At 32.7% G+C, this 22,092-nt stretch overlaps 1 long non-coding RNA gene across 1 annotated transcript; it reads left to right on the top strand.

The window, feature by feature from the left end:
- The first annotated feature begins 1,445 nt into the window (after nucleotides 1–1,445).
- On the top strand, nucleotides 1,446–21,812 carry LOC143054176 (uncharacterized). The gene is made up of 7 exons (XR_012971583.1): nucleotides 1,446–1,573; nucleotides 5,347–5,449; nucleotides 8,089–8,510; nucleotides 9,871–10,039; nucleotides 13,911–14,107; nucleotides 15,697–15,745; nucleotides 17,302–21,812. It is a non-coding gene; the product is annotated as an uncharacterized LOC143054176 (long non-coding RNA).
- Nucleotides 21,813–22,092: the final 280 nt, after the last annotated feature.

Genomic DNA, 22,092 nt, shown 5'->3' with positions numbered 1-22,092 from the left:
AAGGTCATACAGAAGACACTCGAACTTTATATGAAAGGAGAAGACATAAACATGAAAAAGAAACCAACTGCAAATGAACCTAAGAGAGTGACAATCAAGGATACTTTGGAATGGTGACATTAAATCAAAGTTCGTTGTACACGTCATCCATCGGTGAAAGACATCTTCCATGTACACCTTGGCTGCATCAAATTCGGACAATGCGAGGGGAAAAAGGAAATCTTTGCAGTCGAGATAATAATCAGCCGTTCTGTCAAAAGTCGGCAAAGTGCTCTGTGGTACCGATTGCTCCGCTCTGTGAAAGCGAACATAATTTAAAAGACACTAGTGTGACTTGTTAATTCAGAAGATGTGTTTCATTCTTTTGCTTGTTTTCCGATTCCAAACTAACAGACTAACGAAGTGCTTCCCAAAATTATTGATGCCACGCTTTCGCGTTTACTAAGAGCTACTCTTTCCTTTAAGAAATGAAACCTGTGAGGTATCATGGAAAATATATGACTTTTGGAATATAGTCCGACTACGAACAGACTTGACTATATCGTCCACTCTATTGGTTAAGTCCTAAAGTTTCAATCTGTGTTTCGAAGTAGCTACTTATTTATCATTTGAAATAAGAATATCGAATGAAGAATAAATAAGCAACTACAATGTTTTGGTTTAAATGTTCTTTTAATAATGACATTTAACATGTTTAAGTCACTGATCATGAATACATATATGTTGCAACATTTTATCTTAATTGATATCAAATAAAATGGGTTTTAAAAATAAAGTTTTGACCACTACATATATAATGTTGTGACCACTCCATGTAATGTTGTAACCATTGCATTTAATGTTTTGACCACTGCATATACTATTGTGACCACTGCATATAATGTTGTGACCACTGCCTATAATCTTGTGACCACTGCATATAATCTTGTCATGTCTGCATAAAATGTTGTAACCAATGCATATAATGTTTTAACTACTGCATATAATGTTGTAAACACTATTTGTAATGTTGTTACCACTGCAAATAATGTTGTGATCTCTGCATATAATCTTGACACGGCTGCATATAATTTTGTGACCACTTCATATAATGATAATAAAAAACATAAGGCAATCATGGCGCCGTACACATAACCGATATCCGAATTTCTTTATATACGAAAATATTTATTGGTCATTGAAAAGTAAACATCCTTTATTTGCCTAGAACTAACTTTATGCCCTCGTAGTAGATTTTGCTTCTCAAAAATACGAAACATTTCCTTTGAAAAAAACTTTCAATTTCACGTACCGTATTTGATGAGGTAATTTTTTTTCCGAAAATTTAGGTACATTGCAAAACCAACGCGTTACATATGAGTTCCCGGATGCAATATTACCTCCCCTAGCTAGTGTACCCTATACTAAAAATAAGTAGATAAAAATATACCACAATATTGATCAGTTGAAGCAAACGGAAATTCAATTACAAACGAGTCTTATATTTAAAATAATGTCGTGACGCATTTATTTATTGGAAAATCACGTTCTAAAAATATAACTTTGAACGCAGTATTTAAATGGACGCAATCAGGTTTGTGTATTTTTAATTCATGCTTAAATATTTATTAAGTAGGCGCCAAACATTATCTACTGCATGCACATTTACAGGTTTCTCTTTCGTTGGTATAATTTCATCCGATACACTAACTATTTATGTGGGCATATAATAAGTTTCAGGTCCTATTAATACATATTTTAATGGGTGTGCCCTTTTGTAGAATAATGACACATGTTATACAAACTTCAACACTTTATTCTTTCTTGAAGGTATATATACATAGCAGAAAAATATGGATATTTAAATATATTAATCGGTCGTTAAAGTACAGCATTTCTGTTAAACTAAATTTTTTAAAGTTATTTCTTTATTGTAAAAATGATTTCTTTACAATTATGTCAAATAGAGTGACGTATTTATCTATTGGAAATTCCCTGCTAAAAATACATCCTTGTAATGCAGGATTTAAATAGACGCTAGATGATTTGCGTGTTTTAATTCATTCTTATTCATTTATTTCGTAATCGTTTGCTACCTCATATTCCTACTCTTAAAAAAATCACATAAATTCAAACAACAAGTTACAATGTTACATAAGAAAATGTTTAAATCGCTTTCAATTTGGGGGGTGGGGGTGCCTCTATGAATTGCTGAGGTTTATGTGAAGATATTTGTTCGCCGTTTGGTGTTCGGTGTTCTTTGTTTTTATACGACCGAAAAAAATTTGCAGTCGTAATGGTATCACATTGTAGCCGTCGTCGTCCTCAATGTCGTCGTTGTCAGCGTCGTTCAAATAGGTTTGGTGTCCAGACAATAGCTTTAGTATAAGTAAATAGAAATCTATGAAATTTATACACATTGGGAAGGTTGGGATTGATTTTGGGGGTTATGGCCCTAACAGTTTATGGGACTCGGTGGCCGAGTGATTTAAGTAGTAACGTATGGTGGCCGGATGCGACCATTTCGCCTTTTCGTGTTTCTCCGTTCAATTTGCATACGCGAAATCGGGAAATCGAGAAAGCGAAATCGAGAATTTAAGAAATCGGAAATTCGAGAAATAGAGAAATAGAGAAATCGAGTAACAGGGAAAACGAGAAATCGGGAAATCGAGAAAGCAAAAACGCGAAAACACGAAAACGCAAATGAATTTCTCGATTTCGCCTACTCAATTTCTCGATTTCCCGATATTCCAATTCTCGATTGGTCGATGGGGTTTTCTCTGGGCACTCCGGCTTCATTCACCTATGGTGGCCGGATGCGGCCATTTCTCCTTTATGGGTTTTCGCGTTTTCTCCTATCACTTTTCCAAAGCGAAATCGGAAAATCGAGAAAACAAGAAAGCGAAATCGAGAAATTGAGAAATCGGGAAATCGAGAAATTGGGAAATTGAATAATCGTGAAAGCGACAAAGCGAAAACACGAAATCGAGAAATTTATTTCGCGTTTTCGTGTTTTCGCGTTTTTGCATTCTCGATTTCTCGATTTCTCGATTTCCCGATTTCTCGATTTCCCGATTTCTCGATATCCCGATTTGTCAATCTCTCGATTTCGATTTCTCGATTTCCCGATTTCGCGTTTGCAAAGTTAAAAGAGAAAACACAAAAAAGCGAAATGTCCGCATCCGGCCACCATTTTCACCAATAAAAACTGGCCGCCATGCAATAGCGGTGTTTAAAAGTGGCGTTAAAACGAAAAAAATCGAAATTAAAATCCTAACAGTTTAGGAATTAGGGGCAGAAAAATGAAACGGTGTATGGATCTCTTTGAAATTATACCACAGGTTGCCATACCACAAAGGGATGGTTAGGATTGACTTACGGCTCGACCCATTTCGTAAATTAGGGGCTAAAAAGGGAGGAAACAAGTGTTACTTGGTTTATGGACAATATCTTAGTACAATGTTATGTTTGTTTTACCTCCCTTTTTTTAAATGATGTCTAAAGAAATGTTGCATTGTCTAGAGATGATTAGCTGTCAATTTATTTTCAGAAGTAGCTATCAAATGCTGATTTTAGCCATGATTATGTATGTCCTTTTCTATTCTAAGACTTTTATGGTGTATTTAAATGGGTTATTATGGTTGTAAACTCCAATGAAAATTTGAATTGAGGTTATGATCATATCTTGAGGGAAATAAAAAAAAAAACTTAAAACGGGGAAAGTGTTAAAAGAAAGTGTGGCACCTATGATAGTATATGGTTTGATCTGCAGGCACCGAAGACCAATTGGTGGCCCTCGGCTGTTGTCTGCTCTTTGTCAGATATAAGAGTACTCGCAGTAAACTGACAGCTAGTTCAAAACAACTAATAAAAACATATCATGCATCTAAGACTAAACTATGAATCCGTACACATCCAACATCCTGCTATTGGTCTGTACCATAATTATCTGTGGTGCCTGTAGTTAATCTTGATGTTGATCTGTACCATAATTATCTGAGGTGCCTGTAGTTCATCCGGCTACCGGTTGCCCTCGGCTGTTGTCTGCTCTTTGGTCGGGTTGTTGTCTCTGACATTTTCCCCTTTTCCATTCTCAATTTTATGGTAGAGAACTATGGTCATGTGACCTGCAGGCCCCTAAGACAGACTATAGACTACAGAACATATAGATATCAGTGTGAACAGAGGGCATCTGTGAAAGTCTATGGTAGAACATTGAATATTGTTTTTATTGTATTAATATCAAGTTGATTTTGTTATCAGTAAATTAAAAGCAAACTGAATATTATTGTTATATATACATATGATATACATATTCATAGATCTACAATCTGTCGATAGCTGTATCTTGGCATTGCACTAGGTCTCTGACTGTTTATGACGTCTTTACACTAAATCCATTTAATTTTGGATATGCACTGATTGATAATTTAGTCTAATTTATATTAGTTGTTAGTGGCTTTGAACTAGCTGTCAGTAACTGCGAGTACTCTCCGATCTTTACTTAGTGTCTTTTTGTTGTTCGGATGTACAAGTAGACGGCCACGTCAACTTTTATTTGTATTTTCATCCATCTGATGAGATAAGCCTTTTTCAACTGAATGTTAAAGTTCGTTCTGATGTTGTACTGTTACACCACTGTCCCAGGTGAGGGGAGGGTTGGGACCCCGCTAACATGTTTAACTCCGCCACATTATCTATGTGTGTGCCTGTCCTAAGTCAGGAGCGTGTAATTCAGTGGTAGTCATTTGTTTATGTGTTACATATTCATTTTTTTTGTACATAAACTAGGCTGTAAGTTTTCTCGTTTGAATTGCTTAACATTGTCATTTCGGGGCCTTTTATAGCTCACTATGTGGTAAGGGGTTTACTCATTGTTGAAGGCCGTACGATTACCTATAGTTAATTTCTGTGTCATTTGGTGTCTTGTTGAGAGGTATCTCATTGGCAATCATACAACACCTTATTTTTTTTTATATGTTACAGTTCTTAATACTAGTTTATCTTCAGACAACGATTGTACAGATAAATGTCAGTAGGACCTGCAGGCACATTGATACAGATAAATAGGGTGTGACCTGCAGGCACCTTTAATATTGTATATGATAATATTCGTAGGTATATGCAGCACTACATTTGTATAAGTAGTGGCTGGCTGTAACCGTTCACATAAGCTTTTATCCTCGTGCGGTACAATCATTATGACGTCGTTGATATATCCTCGTCAATTTGTTTTTATGGTGGTCAACGTTATTGACTTCAATTATTGTATTAAAAAAGAGAAAAGAATAGTGAAAGAGACAACGGAACGACTGATAAATCTTTTTTAACTGCAAAAATCAGAAAATTAAAATGCTCGTTTTGTAGGTAAACATGGCTAATCTGGTACCAACACCGATACAGAGTTCAATACCTTTGGATTTAGAAAAAAGAATAAGTGAGCTACATGTAGAATATTCGTCACATACAGGTATGAATGTTGTCATTTTTAAATAAAATAGAAATCAAGGCATTCAAATTCACTTCTTTTAGATTTAAACTTAGCTATTCAAGTATATAAAACATATTAAACTTATTTTCATATGACTTTAAAAACTGATGGGTTCCAATGAACTCTAAACAATTAGAGAGGCTTGGTGCGTAGAAAGCGTAAGCATCTCCTGCTATTTATGCATCGTTCATCATACAAATCAATACTCAGTAAACATGTCACATTAGGGAATAGGACACAATTATGGTAAAGGAGTAGGTTCGGTAAGGTTCTTAAATCGCCCCCTTTATTTGTTTAAATTTCATAGTAGGGTTTATTGACCAATATCACAATGAATCATAGCTAATACAGTGATAAGACACACTATGGGCCCTTTTATTGAAAAAATACGTTCCTGCGTTATATGTATTGCGTCACAAATAGTACTAATTTTGATTTTACACGAAAAAGTCAATGAAAATGGTTAAATATCCATCGGTTGTTGGACAGGGAACATAGAGTGCATACGTCAACACCAAAGATATTTTGATATAATGTTTGTAAATACACTTTACATGTTTACCATGCATAATCAGTTTGTCGACGCCTGCGCTCTATGTGTACTGGTATTTCATGAAATTCCGACGATTTTGTAAAATTTTACCAAAATCTGTTATTTTGACCTATTTTTGGTGTTGACATGAATATCAATTATATGGTCATTTTTATAAATTTCCTGTTACAAAACTTTTGAATTTTTCAAAAGATAACAGAAAGCCGTATATACTTTCAAGGAGTAAGTTCGGTAAGGGCCATATTTGGCCCCGATTATAAAGTTCAATGTAACAAGATAAAAAATGTTTTAAGTTGACTTTAAGACATGTGAGATAGTTAAATAGAAATAATGTTGTCAAAGTTCCATTCTAAAGTGATGATTTTTACATCCAATAGTTATCAAAGGTACCAGGATTATAATTTAATATGCCAGACGCGCGTTTCGTCTACATCAGACTATTCAGTGACGCTTCTATCAAATTAGTTATAAAGGCAAACAAGTACAAAGTTGAAGAGCATTGAGGACTCAAAATTCGAAAACGTTATGCCAAATACGGCTAAGGTAATATATTCCTGGATCAAAAAATCCTTAGTTTTTTTAATGTCAGAGACAGCGAACATGATATCGCTATTGAGTCCAGAAACAGACATATCGTACCTTTTATAACTTTTAAGTGATACCGTAAAACTAATGTATCGTTGATTTCAGTCGCTCTTCCCCATTAATCTGTTGCATCAGTTTTTGTTTTGAGCATTCCTATGCAAATAAAGTGTAAAAAAGAGCGTTTTGCATTAAAAAAAAAGTAGTAACATTTGTTCTTCTCCTTAAATAACACAACAAACGGAAAAACAGACTTTCTTGTTTTTGCTTATAGTTTGTATAAATATATTAAAAATCATGCATTACCTTCACATTCATGTAGAATTTACAGGGACATTTTCATTAATTGTGGAAATAATAACATTTTCATCCTCAAAATAAAACAAATCAAAAGTCTGCGATAAGTCAAATAACAAATTCGATTAAGAAACTGTAAAACAAAGTCAATCCAGATATTTATATTCATATGAACATCTACACTCGACATTAGTTTTCACAAAATCGGCAAGATCTTGTATTTTTCTTCTAAATGTCAAAAATTTAAATTAAGGTGGCTCTTGGATTTTGAAGTAGCAGAACACAAATCGTTAATAACATTTGCAAACTATTAGAGTAGTATGTAATTCATGAGTAAGACTTTTAATGTACATATAGAACATTATATGTTTTATCATATTTATGGCTTTTTTTCTAAAAAAAAAAAAAAAACACCATATTTGTGTGTGTTATTTTCCCTCCATTTTTTGCCAAATAAGGTGAGATAACTCAGATAAAGTTCTTTTATTAAAGATAATGTTGTGAATTTACCTATATTAATATGTAGCAAGAAAACAAGTTCGATGACCCCAATGTTTCTTTTTCTGAGAGCTATCTTCTCATATTTGATCTTTAAATTCTATGGTGTAGTTTTTATCACACAAAATTGGATTTTCCACGCATAATCTATACAAAATCAGACAATAGTGCACAACCTGTAGCGTGAAAAAGGTCCGGTGACCCATATGTTTAATCATCTTTTTGAAAAAGGCATAATATAAACTTCCTTTTGACAAAGCATTCGAAAACATCTGTGGATTTTTAATAATACGCCCCATCCACATTAAGAACACTCGTTTTTGTTTTGTGTTTTTAACTTCAAAAACATTGTATCATAATTTTGATTCCTTTCATTCACTTTAAAAAAAAGTAATATGTAATAAAACAAAATGTACTCCAAAGAAACGAAAAGAAGTGGTGTTCTTCTGTTGTTGTTGAGTATTTTTTTTTATTATGATTAAAACATTTGTACATAAACATATACGCCTTTTACAGTGCAAACTATTAAAAAGGAAAAAAAAATACCTCATTAATACTGTACAAATATAATATATATAAATAGCCAATAACACTAGTAAATGCAAAAAAGAAAAAACCGCATAAAATCTGTCCGTTCATTCTTAATGTAAAACATTATTAAAAAAATCAGTATCACATATTTTCTTAGGCCCACCGGGTGACTTAGACGACAACAGGAAAAGATGGCTCGTAGTTGGTATATGTGTGCACAGTATATTATCACCAGCTTTGAGAAAATATGTGGACCCAGTTGTTACTAACCTTTACAACTCACTTAAGATAACTGATCAGATCGACTTACAAACACAAACAATACATCTACGGAAATATGGCGCAGCAAACATCTACCTAAATTATGAGGCAATCAATCAAAACAAGGCAACTCATGGTTATCGTTCATTTCTGTACGATTACAAAGTACAGAATGCTGTTGATTTGTCGAAGCTATTCCTCCAAACACACATGGCACATTACACAGCGATAGATTGTTCATGTGATTCATCAGCTCTATTTGGAATGATCGACAAGATAGACAAGTTTCCTGGAAACGTGCAGATAGCTGCCAGGAATGTAAGAATATACATCAATCTATACTCAATGTTTAAAAATTTCTACTAACATTTGGTTTATTCTAATGCGTGATATTACAATGACAAGGTCGATGCAGCTTCTTTTAGACATTTTATAACCTAAGATATAACAAACTCTTGATTCGGCAATTCAGTGTTGTCACTTGGTAACGTTGATCCTCACTTTACAGCTGGTTATGTATTGTATACGTCTGTTTGCTTTCTTGCGTTTAATGGGTGTCTTGAGATGTTTTCATGGTATAATACAAACAAATAATAATTTGTTCATTTTCCTTCGCAAAAATGTAAGACAAGATCGTTTCATATGGTCCACTATATCTTAGATTTCCATTTACGCATAGTCAATATCTAAAACAGTATTCAGTAACTTTTAAATTAATAGATCTTTACGTTTGTTTAATTTGATTAATATATGAAAGTAACAATGTTAACCAACATTCACCTTAGAGATGACATAAACAACTCGCTACTTTCAATTTATGTTATTTTGTTTTTGATACAAATCAATAAGCACACGAACATTCGATGTTTTACATTGAGACTAGATAATAACCGAGAAAAATGACATGTTTTGAATGATATCTGTTTTATGTTTTTACAAATTTGTTAACACAAGTTTTTATCTGCTACATTTGAGTTTGCCAACCTAATCTAAGCACCTCATCAGCGTACAATTCTGTCTTTATATCCTTACAGTTTGTCTATATGATAGCAAATAAAAGCTCAGTCCATTTTTATCCTGTTTCTTCATCTTGTACATTTACACCGAGTGCTACTTACGCAATACAATATTAATGAGACCAATAAACTCTAAATTGTGTGAGAGCAAAGCTCAAACCACATATGAAAATAATGAGCCTTATAACCGTATTAGGCCTCTAGCACATGGCGTAACACATAAATCTTGCCAACTGTCTTAACATATGGCATATCAAATTAAAGTGATCAAATCATCAATGAAAGAAACTTACAAGTTTTGAGCTTTCATGTTAATTATGAAATGACTGTAATAATGTTTCTGTCTATGCAAAAATAACATAAACAATGTGGTGCACACTGAATAACCCGGAGCAAACCATGAAAGTACGTTGATGACGTCAGGGTCACATAAAAAAAAATATGTCTATGAGCTGATAAACATAACAACGTCAGCCAATCAGAAGAAGAGTTACATCCCAAACTAAATTACTTGCATTTGTTTTCAGTCTTTTAGCGTCAGTTTTGTCATCTGTTGTTTGTGAGAAACGTTTCAGATTTTACTATAATGTCATACTGTTATTATACAAATGATATGTTTAGAAATGTAAAGAAGGTCAAATTAATATGTTTGTGTACTTTAGGTTAGGGCAGATGTACGAAATCCTTGGGCCCACTGCAATTTTACAGAGTGGGACACAATGAAGTACAATTCATCATTACAACAGATTGAAGATTTTATCTACCTTCTGAACTTAAATGCAGCTGAAGAGAGCCAATTCATCGCTGAACTTAACAAATGGAAAACAAATGGTATTTAACTATATGCTTATTTAAAGAATTTTAGATGTTCTATTTTGCTTTCCTAATTTCTATTTTATTTATCTTTTTAAATCAACTTTCCAAGTAACGTTATCATATATTTTCGGACTCAGGCTCAGAAATCAGGCAATCAAATTACTAGATTTATTTTTGAATCATATTTTTGTACCTTAATCAATGAGTAAAGTTTGTTGAAAACTATGATCGAAATTTGTATGTCAAAAAGACCTGGGGTGTCTGTTTGAAGAGGACACACCTCTGTTCGTATAAGAAACATCATGGTGTCAAAGGTAAATCAACTTTTTATTGGTCTAGTTATTGTAAAAGGTCCATATCTTACAACTATAGTAAAACATGCTACATAGAGGAACAAGTGATCAGTATGCTAACGTTTCTAATTGATTAGATATAAGACGATGTGGTAAGAGTGCCCATGAGACTACATTCAATCCATGTCATAATTAAAAAAAGTACATCATTATAGGTTAAAGTAAGGCCTTCAACACGGAGCCTTTGCTCAAAACAAACAGTAACATATAAAGGGCCCAAAAAATATTACTAGTGACTAAGTGTAAAACCATTCAAATGAGAAAACCAACGGTCTAATCTATATAAAAAACGAGAATCGAGAAACATTTAGGAACTTCATTAAAAAAACAACCAGTGAACAACTGCTGAACAACATATTTGAATACCAAAGAAGCCCTATCATTTAATTTCACATTCATATATATATATATATATGTTGATGATGTTCTTTATATTCACAATATAAGCTTTACATTAAAAAAAATCAGACATTGAACAACACCAACAACTTCCTCTGTCCCATTTATTTTTTTACTTATACCTCGAATATGAAACATGAGGTCAATCTAATACAAACGACACGATTTTAATGTTAAAATTATAAATTTCCCCCACCTAGAAGCAATGTAACGACTTCGCCGGCACGTAGAATATAATATTTCTTAACTCGTGCAGTATCCAAGATATTGCAGCTGATTCTCATACTTTATTAAACACCACACGTGTCCGCGCAAGAAGTTGACAAACCATGGTTATATCAAAGAACACCACTTCCTTTTTTTCTGCAAATTAATTGTCGTTTTTCGCCAATTTGGTGCTTTCTTTTCAAATGGGCACCTAATTTGAAAAATTCTATTAGTAATATTTAAGGGCCAAAAAAGATAAAGCAGGGTTGGCAAAAACCCGGGTTTTATGAGTATTGCCCAGCCCAGTGGGAAATACTGTGAAAACCCGTGTTTTACTGGGTTTTAGTGGGTAATACTGGGCAATACTGGGTAATATAAAATATTTGTCTGAATTTTAAAGAGGATTCAGTGATAAACACAAATGCAATACATTTAATAAGATATTTATACCCTATTTTGTTTGTTCAGCATTTGTCTAGATTGGCAATCTGTAAATAAAAGCAAATAAATCATCTTTTTTCAAATGAATATAGCTCCTATTAAGAATTAACAATTACATGTATTAAAGAAACATCATATTTAAAAAAATGTATATGTACTGTCACTAATTAATAAGTATTATTCAGATTAGAAAACAGATTTGTTAATGTAACAATAATCAGTCCTTTCAATTTTATAAGTGTTAATGGCATGACCCTGTAGGAAGTTTATTTAGCAACATGAATGTATAACAATTAAAATTAACAATTCACTTAAACACTGCAATAAAATGCAATTTTCAAAGTTTGGATTATTGAAACAATACTTGGTAATTAAAAGGTATCTTTAAATGTGCAGATCTTGTATTCTGCCAACATATAAAATTAATAGAGAAGAGAATGAAATTGAATTTTCTAGAAATGACTGTCAATGGTTATCTGTATAAAAAGTATATATTTAGCTGTTATACTATGAAACTATAACAAGTCTTTACTATTTTGTGTTAAAATAAGCTTAAAAAATCATATTTCCCAGTAATGCCCACCATTACCAATTTCTGGGAGTATTGCCCAGCCCGGGAAAACCCGGGTTTTCCCGCCCGGGAATTCCCGGGTGAGTCATACTTTGCCAACCCTGAGATAAAGCCATCACTTTTTATTGTCATTTCAAAGAGCCAAAGGCGTATGTAAAAATCTAAAAAAATCTGTGATATAGCCCATTTACTGTAACTTAACATAACCTGGTCATTGCCTTGTTCCATATTTTTTCATGAATTGTAACGAAAAGTAATGTTCTCAATTGATTAAAATCAAATATAGATATCAAAATTAAACAATAGAAAATATTGAACTTCATTAAACCCATGTCAAGATAATATGTTTTAGATATACACTGTCATTAAAAAACTTCCATCTTAAGGCTTATCAGATTTCTTTAGTAAATAATTAAGTCATATGCGATAAAATGTGCAAAATAGATATGCAGTACAAAAACAAACATATCTCTGTTTATTCAAAGTGACTTTGTCATAATGATTTTTCACTCTATACATTGAATTATAACAGAACTAAAACTCTATAAAAGGCAAAGTTCAAGTGATAACATTTACCAATTTTTATCCGCAGCTATGTTAAGATAAACAAAAGTAAAAGATGAACAAGGTAAAAAAAACTGAATGAAATGTACACAACGTAACACCGTTGCTCTTAACAAGTATCCAAACTATGGTAACTTATTGATATAACATTTGTAATAATTGATCAATTAAAGACAATAAGAGCTACATATGTTTATTAAAAGAATCTGTAAAAAAGTCAACATTTCCTTCCAAAATAAGCTTAATCGTCCTATGATTACGAGATGCAAAGGATTTTTCATACAACAACTTGTATAACTTATAGCTTATTGAGTAAACAAACAAATAATATTTACAATATTCATTTAAACCATAAAAAGGCAGATGAAGAAAAAGTAGAAAAACGGACCAAAAGGAACACACTTAACTGCTACCAAAACATACGACAATATACATGGAAAAAGACTATTTGATAGCAACTGCCACAAAAAACCAAAACAAAACCCATAGAAAACTGAAGACTGTTTGACACGAACCCAACCAAAAACTGGTTGTGATCTCCGGTGCTCCTGCAGGTTGAGAAGATCCTGCTTCACATGTGGTACCTGACATGTTGCTCATGCTAGTACAAACCCGGTAATAAGTCTTATTATGTAGATCATACGTCACACGCGCCAAATAGGAAAGGGGCAATATTTTAGTTACGACATAAGGAACATATCCAGGCTATCATCTGTGAAACATAAAAATTACGAATGGATAATTTCAACTTTACCACTTTGAACTCTTGATTTAATAGATTCCCTGTAAGCAGCAACTTTCTATCCAGGACATCGTGATAGAAAATACAAGTCCTACAATATAGTATCAACTACGAGATTCAAACTACAAGTGCTATACTTGCAAATGTTGTCAACAGAGAGCCGAATGTTTTTCCCTGAAATTTTCTCCAAAGAACGGGTATCGAACCAAGAAACTTTGTGTTAGTGGTCCGATGTGCTAACCACTACACCCTAGCTTCGTTAGGTATAACATGCCACATTACTCTTTTTCATGTGGAACGGGGTCTGCTCATCTTTCCGCACCACCGGATATCACCCCTAGTTTTGAGCAGAATTCGTTTTGCTCTGTCTTTATTTTGTTTATGCTGTTTTTTGTGCACTGTTGTTTGTCTGTGTGGGTCGGCGATTTCTATATTTTCTTTGTGTATTACTCTGTAACTTTCGTTTGCCCAGACAAAACTACAAAATAACTACAAGATGGAGAGATATCTTGGACTGTATTGTTTTTGCAGGAGTTCTGCCATGGTGGTTGTTGTTTGCTGTCCGGTCCTATACACATTACAAATTCTAAATCATTTGTGTATTACTAGGTACAGGTTTTTTCCAAGGTACAACGATCGGTCTTGAATTAGTCGATGAACTCCGACAGCAGATACAAATATTAGTGGAATATGCGGATGTTATTTGCAAATCATCAGATACAGAGTTTTCAAGAGTACATGCAGAGCTAAGAGAAATTGGAAACACATTGATTCAGACTGATAAAAGAATATCAACTATTGAAAATGTAAGTAATAACAGCAAACAGTATGTAGTAATCAGTCCCTGATTTAAATGTTTATGGGTGTTATAGAATATTTCAATGATGTCGATTCCCTCATGCTTTTTGTTTTTATTTTAATTAGGGTCTCCACTTATCCTCTCTTTAATTTGACTAAAATCTTAACTCTGATTGTAAAGGCCAAACAAATCTCAGTATGCCTAATTATTGATAAATATCCAATAAGAATTGTTTTGGGTATCATATCACTAGATATTATTACATTGAACATATCTTTAATTAATTGTCAATGTACATGAGAAAATATTAATCTATTTAATTTTGATAAGATGAAGTCTATGGCTATAATAAAATCAATTAACTGAACAAGGAATATCAATCAAAACCTATTTTCATCGAATACTTTTTGGAAAATCTCTTGATGCTGCAACCTTGGTGGAGAGTTTTTCTATTTTGTTAGGTTTACATAATCATGATAATGTGTGAGCAATAATTGCTTGTACATTATTTGTGTGGACGTATGTCTGACTCTGGAATGAAACAGGGTCATGGCAGCTGGGAGTAAGAGTTTTCCCCAGTATTAATACATGTCGTAATGATGTTAGTGCGTACATCAAGGCTTCGAATTTAACATTTTCACATGTGTAAATATTTAGTATGACGGGCTATCGGTTAGAAACCAGACTCCGTACACTCATAACCGTATTCAAATAGTGTGTTGACATAAGAAGAAATGTGGTATGAGTGTCAATGAGACAACTCTTCATCCAAGTCACAATTTGTAAAACGTAAACCTCTATAGGTCAAAGTACTTTCTTCAACACGGAGCCTTGGTTCACATCGAACAGCAAGCTATAAAGGGCTCCAAATATCCATTAATTCACACAGGTAATCCAACTATATAATCTTTATAAAATAAAACGAGAAACAAAAATTCGATAAACACCATCAACTACTGAACAACATGTTCCTGATCTGACGCGTGCAATCAAATACAGCAGGGTAAACGATTTAACAGGCGCCAAACTTCAACCTTTCCTGAACACCAAAGCATAGAACATCAATTATAATGGCTAACCTCAATTACAAAACATATTAACAAAAAAAAAAGTAAACATACACTGAACGAATAAACTTGATCTGTCACTCAATGTGAATGATCCTCACATCGTTTACGTTAAATATTTGACAAAAGAGCACATTCCTTGAAATTACAAGCTTTTACTTGCTATATTCTTTAACCTTTTACTATAAGCAATGTTTGGGATAATTTTTTATCCTTTCTTTCAAACAATAATGTGTTATATTGTTCTTTAGTTTGTATTAATGTCACTTCGAAAGGGATAAGTTCAGCCAATGAGGATATGTGATAAAAAAAAAGAAGCACATCTGAAAATGACGAATAATGAAAATCAGCGAATCCTTAATAATAAGAATAAAGAAACAGCCACAATTTTAGCGAGTGGTGAAACATTCGTTTTCATGTTTACACAATAGACCCTCTTTGGCATTGATTCTGCAGCATGCTGTTATAATATATGAATGTCAAGTTTATTTTGAATAAAAGCTGGTCGACTTCTATTTCTTTTTTGCAGACATTAGCCATACAAGGAAAAACACTTTTTGAATATGGATCCTTAAATGGTATGTTTAATTGTAGTATCAACAATTTGCAAGTTTAAATTTTCAATATAAAACATTAGTAAGCATTATTTGATTTAATATTCACAAAATTCTTATTCCATTCAAACCTTAAATCTTTACAAATATCAGATATGAAATCACTAAAAAATAATAGTAAAACCAATATGTATTATGGGGACGAAGTCCCCTATTACAGTAGAAAATTCAAAAAAATTCCCGAAATTTTCATTCTACTAATGAACTCAAAATCGTTAACTTTTTTATTTTCAGACTTTTTTAATCCTTGCATTTGCGCAGAAATCTACTTCCTTTTCCGGTATTGTTTGAATGAGACTGAATAAAATATATATATATATCAGTCTAGTAAAATATAGGATTGGTACTCAATATCAATTCATTTTAAATAATTGTTTGATATGACAAAACGTTACTTGATGAAAACGTTTCTTTGTTTACATTGAATATGACGTCATAACTTAAACAACGTCACAACTAAATCCCTAACAACAGAACAAAAATAGGAAACGTTATGGTATTTCCGTTTCTTTTATTAACATGTTTGAATTAAAAAAAATAAATCATACAGACTTCGTCCCCATTCACAGGTTATGCCTGCCTCATATTAGTATAAAAGTTTTGAGCTTTACATACAATTACATCAACCACCATTTGATATGTAGCACGGTTTGAGAACTTAGTCTACGAATGTATCTTTTATCTGTTTGCATATATAAAAGTTAGTAGGTATCAAAGAGACATGACATGAACATATAATAATAAAGATCTAAAGCAATGTCTAATACTGAAGAAAAAAAAAATATAACGCAAAAATTGGACAAATACTCGTCATTTACTGCAACCGGGGTCGATATTGTGGTATTTTTGTGACAACTCAAGGAAAATAAGAAAATATATGAGAAAGGGAGTTAATATACAAAATGCCAACTGAAATCATTATAAAGAACAAATACATGAAATACAAATACAGAAATCTACACATATTATAAATCAGGAGAATGCAAAATAAAAACGAAAAAACACAATTAAACAAATAATTAAAAAACGAGCCCTCTAACCTCTTCCTTATCACCATTGAATTTAATTGGTAAAAAATCAAAACACTAACACAATATGATAAAAACAGATAAAATGAAGTGCTTCTGAAGGGTCAACATAATATTAACGCTAGTTTTAAGAAAAATATATACGACCATCAATCAAACATATATATGTATTAAACAATTTGATTAATTAGAATTTGTTTTTTTGATAATATTTAACGCGATTAAAAAGATAAATGTGGTGTTACAAATAAACTTCTTGTAGGAAATAGACTAGTCAAAAAAATATTTCGCGGTTAGATCTTATTATGTAACATGATGGTATTAAAAAAGTGTCATGCCAGTTGAATCTTTTTGTACTCTATTTATACTGAAAATAGACAATTCGGCATTTAGAGGGCTTCGATTCGATAATAGATATAACGATCAATTGATTTTGTTCTGGTTAACATTTGTACAATAATTTGACACCGTTATATTTTGAGTGTTTTACAGACGCCGACATACCCGAAATGGAACTATGGAAGCTGAAAAGTAAATTGTTTGTTGAAACAGACGTAGTCACAGATATTTTTGGAATTCTAGAAACCCACAATTGCTTACTTTTAACAGGAGTATCTGGAATGGGAAAGACCCTGACTGCACAGCATATAGCGTTTAAATTATTCGACGAAAAGGCGTATAGTATAGAGCCTTGCTTTAATGTTAAAGATATCAAGAGTCGATACAAGCAAAATGTTCGTCAGGTTTTTTTTGTGGATGATATATGTGGAAAATATACAGCAAATATTAATGATATTGAAAACTGGCTAAAAATGGTGGAGTTTGTCAAAAGTATTCTAGTTAAGGGCAAGACAAAAATTTTAGCCACCTGTCGTACTGAAGTGTTTAATGAAGAATCTTTCAAAGATGCATTCGATATATTCAAAAACGATATTTACGAATTACCGGTACAGTATTCACTTCAAGATAAAATAAAAATAGCCAGTAAATACTTGAAAAAGGATGTACAAATATTGACAGATATTTTAAAAAATATTGAATTCTCTCCAGTAATGTGCTTCCTGTACTCTCAGCATGACAAGTTTGAGATCAATGGGTTCTTGAACTCTCCATATGAAATATTTCGAACGGAGTGGAACCAGCTGAAATATTCCGACAAAGAGAAATTTTGTGTATTGTTACTTTGCGTTATATATAACGGCACCATCAATGAAGCTATGTTTGATGTTTCAAACGATCTAAATACAGTTGAAAAAAAGAAATTAAAAGACATTTTTGAATTTTGCAAATTAGGTCGTGATACCCCTCGGCCTTCAATTACAGCCAAACTGAATGCTTGTATCGACACTTACTTTATCAAAGTAGACAAAGAGTACAAAGTTATACACGATAAAATGTTTGACTTTCTGTGTTTTTATTTTGGTAAAACATTAATTGCGCCAATCATCAAATTTGCAGACGATAAACTAATAAGTGAACGTGTACAATTAGAGTCAATGCAAAAACCACATGGTGAGTTTACAATAGTTATACCTTCAACAGAGGAACACAGATACAAAGAAAGGCTACGAACGGACCTCGAGAATGGAAAGATACATTGGTGTTTGAACAATGTCCAAATGAGATATAAAGAATATAGATATATGTTTTTAGAGGTTGTGAAGGATTTTGGCGATGATAGTAAAAGACGATTTATTGACTTTAAAGACGAGAATGGGAATACAACCTTCATCATTGTATGCTTGCGAGGTTATAAAGAACTTGTTGAGCTTTTTATTTCTTTTGGAGCTGATGTTGATGCTCGAAATGGATGGTTCACACCTTTGACCGCTGCGTGTCGTGATGGGCATTTAGGGACAGTAGAAAGTCTTCTTGAAAAAGGGTCAACTGTGAACCAAACTAATATTGACGAGGAAACACCACTATATACCGCTTGTATTTGTGGTCATTACAGTTTAGTTAAACGTCTGCTAGAGAGACATGCTGATATAAACAAACCAAATAAATATTATCGTACCCCTTTATACGTTTCTTGTTTAGGTGGTTATGAAAGTATAGTAAGACTTTTGATTGATAAAGGTGCTACAGTTCATGATTGTAGCGATTTACTTATTGGTGCCACTCATGGAGGCCACGACAAAATAGTTAAAATTCTTATTACCGAAAATTGCGACATACATAGTGTTGATATACAGGGGAGAACAGCATTATTCATTGCATGCGAGGAAGGCAATACCAAAATCGTTAAGTTGCTTCTTGACAACAATGCTAACGCATGCAAGTACGATTGTGAAGGTCGAACACCCCTACATGCTGCTCGTATTGCTGGGAATGATAATATAGTAAACATGTTGACTCAACACAATTCAAATGTTAACATACCTAAAACATGGCAAACACCAGACAATACCAGAAATATGCTACCATTCGGGTGGACACCTTTATATGAAGCATGTACGCGGGGAGACATTAAAACTATCCGGTCACTCATCGAAGGCGATGCAGACGTAAACATGGCAAACACAGACGGCGAAACGCCTTTGGTTGCAGCTTGTCGACAAGTCAATGGGCAGCTAATTGATATGTTACTGAATGAGGGAGCAAGAATATGTCAAGCATTGATAATAGCCATACAAAACAACTATGACAGCGTAGTCAAACTTCTTGTATGTAAAGGAGTAGATCGAGGCTATAAAAAAGATAACGTACTTGGCTGGAAATCGCTCATGACAGTAGCATGTACAAAAGGCTCAATTCTTGCAGTCAAATATCTTATAGAAAAAGATGTTGACGTTAACCAAGTTGGCGACAATGAACATGCACCTATATGCATTGCATGCAATAATGGCTACAATGAAATTGTTGAGTTACTCATTAAAAATGGCGCAACATTAAACTATCCCTGTATAAAGGACGGCAAGACACCCTTATACTTTGCATGCAAGCTTGGATTTGATAAAATAGCAGAAACTCTGCTTGAAAATGGAGCGGATTTTAAACAAAAAGAGGAACACGGGAAAACATTGCTCCACATTGCTTACAATAGCAAAGTATTACAAGTTTTATTAGACAAAGGTTTAAATTACTGCATACCAGATCAGGATGGCAGATACCCAGGAACAGGAAACATCGCACAACTTTTGCTGCATAAAGCATGTGAATACGGAGATTATAGAAATGTAAAAAAACTAATTGACCAAGGGGTAAATGTTGATGTCTCTAACAGTGACGGTGTAACTCCTCTTATGTTATGTTTGCTGCAATTCAAAGAGTTCCGGAGCCATACCTTAAACCGATATAGAATTATTGGATTTCTTATACAAAAGAAGGCAAATATCTATAGGAGGGATAAAAACGGCAGAACACCGCTGGAACTTGCTACTTGCATGGGAAATGTCAGATTAATCAAACTTTTTGATATTGGAGCGAAAAGATAATTGTAACTTTTATTTTCTGATTTCTGTCGATAAAGGCATGCTACTGAACTTTTATATTTTAGTTTACATTCTTTTTTTTTGTATAAATATGATAATATGAGATTATATGACAGATAGTTTATTTTTTTTATAGCCCTCATTATATATATTTCAGTTTAAAAGAAGTTCTGTGTTATACGTCTTTATTTGGCATTAAACGGAGCAAATAAATTTTCATCTTTTGAAATCAACAGTAAGATGAATAACTAGGATACACTGAACACAATACCGATATGTCAATTGAGTTGCACTTGTGACGCATGTCAACACTGAACTATATTTAGTTTTGAAAAACTTTCATACATCTGCATATCATCACTAAAATGTTGTAGCCATTTTTTCCCCTGGGACGGATATAGCCACTTACTATTTTTAGATAATTAAAGTAGCACAATACAAAGATTTTTTCACTCCCAATCAGACAACTTTAAACTGATGTAATTCATTTCATCCTTCTTTATATTTTATAAATGAGGTACCAAAAGAAAGAAGAAGGATTAATCTTTCACATTGTGATAATTTCATTATGACAAAATTATTTCATAATTAATTATTATGTAATCAGTTGCTATATTGTGATGTCCACACTTGAATGAATTTAGCTCCTTTGTTCTTAATAGCATCCCAAAATATTTTATAGATTCTTGCACAACACAGCTTGACCTCCAAAACCGTGTCTACTATAAATATTCAAAAACTGTGAATACATGTCATTTTTATTATCACATAATTGAAAATGTTTATTTCAATCAATATTGTTGAAGTCACTCATAAAAATCTTTATAATTAGCATTTTCATATTTTCTAATTGTACGTTTGTATGTATATTTTTTATTCACTTTAAAATTGACCTCGGCACACACAGGCGTATGATTACTACAAAAAGGTGACAATATATCAACTGACTTTACACAACTTTTATTGTTAGTCAAAAATAAATCAATGCATGTGCCTGTATCAGTAGTAAAGTTTGTCTTTTCATAGACAAGATTGTACATATTCAAGCGTTGCAAAATGTTTCTCAAATTGTTATTACTTCTACATTGCATATCTACATTGAAATCACCAGACGAGTCAGAAAAATGTTTTATCAGGAAATCATTTGTTTAAAGGGAAATATATAAGTAAATTCATTCAATATTTTCAAGTTCATTCACTCATATATTCATTCAATATTTTCAAGTTCATTCATGCATATATTCATTGATTCAACATTGTGAGAAAATTGTAAGTCAATTATTTTTCTGTTTTATTTTTGATAATAATAATCTAGTCAAAGAAAAGATTTTCTAGTTATTTTAATATCTGTTTTGATTTTAAGAATTCATATCTTTTTAAGAATTAAGTATTATTATTTAGATTTCAAAATCAAACAAAAGGAGGAATGTAATATCCAGCTTTTATCATTGTAAAAGTTGAGTTATCTTTCTTAGTACAGATCTATGTTATTTCATATCTGTTTCCTTGTTTGTTTTGCATACTATTATAAACACACATGCTTCCGGAATAAATTATGTAAAATCCTTAGTCTTCTGAAAGCCTTAGCTTATAGAATATTACAACGACAGTATTAATTTTAGGACACTACGATTAAACCGTAAAATAGTAAAGGATGGGCGACCGATACCAGAGGGACAGTTAAACTCATAGATCGAAAATAATCTGACAACGCCAGGGCTAAAAACAATAAAAGACAAACAGACAAATAATAGAACACAATAAACAACATAGAAAACTGAAGGCTTAGCAACACGAACCCCAAAAAAACCTGGGGTTGATCTCAGGTGCTCAGGAAGACTAATCAGAT

This window comes from Mytilus galloprovincialis, chromosome 12, assembly GCF_965363235.1.
Source record: "Mytilus galloprovincialis chromosome 12, xbMytGall1.hap1.1, whole genome shotgun sequence".
In the NCBI taxonomy this organism is placed as follows: Eukaryota; Metazoa; Mollusca; class Bivalvia; order Mytilida; family Mytilidae; genus Mytilus; species Mytilus galloprovincialis.
This window is presented reverse-complemented; position numbering and strand designations above follow the sequence as displayed.